Here is a 4,106-nt window from a genome sequence, read left to right as displayed (position 1 = left end):
AATCTCAATTTTTTGCAATAATTGCACGAACGAGGGAATCTTGAACGCCGTCAGCCGTCGTGAAATTACACGCTTCGCCGACCTGGCGTCCATAGTACGAAAGTACTGTGCGATGGAGAGTTTCCGGACAACCGAAAATAAGTTTTGGGACAATCCGGCCCCGAATACAACCCTAGTCCGCAACAAAAGGGTGCATTACACTCAGGCACCAGATACAAAAACCAAAAAGCAAAAACCCCATAAAGGGCACAGAACCGTACTGGAGGGATGGCTTAGCGGACCCTGTAAAATTCACAGTACAGAAGGCGCTGTCCCAACTCATAGCCTTCGAGCATGTTGGATATTACGGCAGGTGGCCAAAAGTGGAGAGGAGCTTCTAGCCCCGGAAAACCATTCCAACAATACCGGTATGGTATCAACAGTCTTCGAGACTTTCGCATCAAACAATATGCGGAAACGAACAATCCGCAGCCTTGCTGAAGTCTACCAAGTAGCAACAACCAATTCATGAAGCGACACAGCCATCACCTTCAACGCCAGCGACGAACCTAAATTCCGAACAGCCCAAGCTCCAGCCGCACTGGTACTTAGTCCAATAGTGGACGGCTTTCGACTTACAAAGGTCCTCATGGATGGTGGCAGCGGATTAAACCTCATCTACGAGGAAACCCTTCAAAAAATGGAAATAGACTGGAGCCGTATTGAGCGAAGCAGCACAACCTTCAGAGGAATAATCCCTAGCCGGGAGGCGCACTGCACAGGAAAAATCACACTCGATGTGGTATTCGGCTCGCCGGACAATCACAGATCCGAAGAAGTCACGTTCCAAGTGGCCCCGTTCAACAGCGGATATCACGCTATATTAGGACGAGAGGCATTCACAATTTTTCAAGCCGTACCCCATTACGGGTACATGAAGCTCAAAATGCCTGGGCCCGGCGGAATAATCACTCTCGTTAGTGATCCGGACATAGCACTCCGCGCCGAACACAACACAGCCGCATTAGCCTTAGAGGCACTATCAGAAGCCCTAGCGACAGAGGAACTCACCGCGCTGCGCTCTATGGTGAATAGGGACGATGTGACACTCGATAAGAGATCCAAGTCCACCTCCTTTAAACCAGCAGATGAAATAGTAAAATTCCAGGTCCACCCAACGGACCCGACAAAGACGGCCTCCATCGGGGCACAATTGAACCCTGATGTAGACGCCGCACTGCGAGAATTCCTTCGGGAAAATTGGGACATTTTTGCCTGGCACCCCTCGGATATGCCCGGAATCCCACGCAGATTGGCAGAACACAGCCTAAACATCCTAAAAGGATCCAAGCCAGTCAAACAGGCTCTTCGATGATTTTCCGAACCCAAAAGACAGGCAATGGGAGAAGAGCTAGCCAAACTATTGGAAGCCGGATTCATCAGAGACATCAAACATCCGGATTGGCTAGCAAACCTGGTAATGGTACCAAAGAAGGACAAATCCTGGCGCCTATGTGTCGATTTCAAAGACCTAAATAAAGCCTGCCCAAAGGATCCCTTCCCCCTCCCCCGCATCGACCAAATCATCGATGCCACTGCAGGGCACGATTCATTGTGCTTCCTGGACACATACTCCGGCTATCATCAAATCAAGATGGCAGAAGCGGATCAAGCCGCAACGGCATTCATTACTCCATATGGACCATTCTGCTTCAACACGATGCCCTTCGGACTTAAAAACGTCGACGCAACATATCAGCGCATGATTCAGACATGTCTGGCTACCCAGATCGGCAAAACAGTAGAGGCATACGTAGACGACGTAGTCGTCAAAACTAAACACGTTGAAACTCTAGTAGACGACTTGAGGCTCACATTCGATAACCTCAGAGCATATGACATCAAGCTGAATCCGGAAAAATGCGTTTTCGGTGTACCAGCTGGAAAGTTGCTGGGCTTCATCGTATCTGGTAGAGGAATTGAAGCAAACCCAGCCAAGATCCGAGCTCTGTCACAGCTAGATATCCCAAAAGACCTCAAGCAAATACAAAAATTGACTGGATGCGTGGCGGCTCTAAGCTGCTTTATCTCCCGTCTAGGAGAAAAGGCATTGCCCCTCTATCGCCTCCTTAGGCGCACCGAACACTTCGAGTGGACGGATGCTGCCACCGCCGGACTCGAAGAAATAAAGGCCATATTGGCAACAAATCCGGTCCTGGCTGCGCCCAACCTGGGCGAACCAATGTTGTTATACATCGCAGCAACACATCAAGTTGTAAGCGCGGTACTCGTCGTCGAACGAGAGACAGAAGGGCATAAATTCCCTCTTCAAAAACCAGTATACTATGTATCCACTGTGTTAACCCCTGCAAGTCCCGTTACCCGCACTATCAGAAGATAGCATACGCGGTGTTCATGGCATCCCAGAAGCTCCGACACTACTTTCAAGAGTGTTCGATAACAGTGGCCTCTGAAGTACCACTTAACGACATTATAAACAACCGCGACGCGACGAGCAGGATTGCAAAATGGGCCATTGAGCTCTTACCATTTGATATAACTTACAAACCTTGGCGAGCTATAAAGTCACAAGTTTTGGCTGACTTTGTCGCTGAATGGACCAACGCAGAACTCCCTAAAGAGTACGGCGCATACTCCAATTGGATTATGCACTTCGACGGCTCTAAAATGTTAGCCGGATTGGGGGCTGGCATCGTATTGACGTCCCCGACCGGGGACACAGCCCAATACGTACTTCAGATAATGTACACAGACTCCAACAATGCAGCCGAATACGAGGCCCTTTTACATGGTCTCCGGATGGCAATCTCCATGGGCATTCAACGCCTAGAGGTGCGCGGGGATTCAAACCTCGCAATATCCCAAATAAACGGAGACTTTGACGCCAAAGATCCGAAAATGGCAGCATATCGCAACGCTGTCCTAAAAATGTCAGCCCGGTTTGAAGGACTTGAATTCCATCACGTAGCCCGGGATAATAACCAAGCAGCCGACGTACTGGCACGCATCGGCGCAAAATGCGACGCTGTCCCTCCTAACATCTTCCTGGAACGGCTCTTCAAGCCATCCGTACTATGGGAAGAGGAGTCCAGAAATAACAAACCGGAACAAGCCGCACCAACCGGCGATTCAGCCGATGACATAACACCTTCAGCCCACGACATAATGGCAGTAATTGCCCCGTGGACAGAACCATTCCTCGCCTACTTGCTTAGGCAGGAACTCCCCGAAGACCATAATGAGGCCCGCTGCATAGTCCGGCGATCTAAAGCCTACAAGATCCATGAGGGAGAACTCTATAAGAAAAGCACAATCGGAGTCCTTTAAAGGTGTATCTCCGAAGAGGAAGGGCGAGACCTTCTGGCTGAAATTCACGCCGGACTAGGCGGACACCACGCCGCAGCCCGGGCCCTTGTAGGAAAGGCATTCCGTACAGGATTTTATTGGCCGACGGCCCGGGCAGATGCTCAGGACTTAGTCCAAAGATGCGTCGGTTGTCAGCTCTTTGCTAATCAGAGCCATATGCCACCCACCGCCCTCAAAACTATACCCATTACCTGGCCGTTCGCGGTCTGGGGGCTTGACATGGTTGGACCACTTAAAGGGGGAACCCACAAGCAAAGATACCTATTGGTCATGGTGGATAAATTCACCAAATGGATAGAGGCCAAGCCAGTTAAAATGGCAGAGTCCAGACCAGTGATAGACTTCATATCCGGGGTAGTACACCGTTACGGTGTCCCCCACAGCATCATCACCGATAACGGCACGAACTTCACAACCGACGAGGTTAAATCATGGTGCAAAAATATGGGCATCATGCTCGATTACGCTTCAGTCTATCACCCTCAAACCAACGGTCAAGTGGAACGAGCAAATGGTCTAATAATGAGCGGCATCAAACCCAGACTGGTGCGGTCCCTTACAAAATCAGACACGCACTGGGTAGAGGAGCTCGACTCCGTACTCTGGGGGCTGCGGACAACGCCTAACTGTACTACCGGATTCACACCATTTTTATGGTATACGGCGCAGAAGCAGTTTTGCCCCGCGACATCATTCATGACTCACCTCGAGTGCACATGTACGAAGAAAGAGAAGCCGAG

Source organism: Triticum aestivum, chromosome 2B, assembly GCF_018294505.1.
Source record: "Triticum aestivum cultivar Chinese Spring chromosome 2B, IWGSC CS RefSeq v2.1, whole genome shotgun sequence".
In the NCBI taxonomy this organism is placed as follows: Eukaryota; Viridiplantae; Streptophyta; class Magnoliopsida; order Poales; family Poaceae; genus Triticum; species Triticum aestivum.
This window is presented reverse-complemented; position numbering follows the sequence as displayed.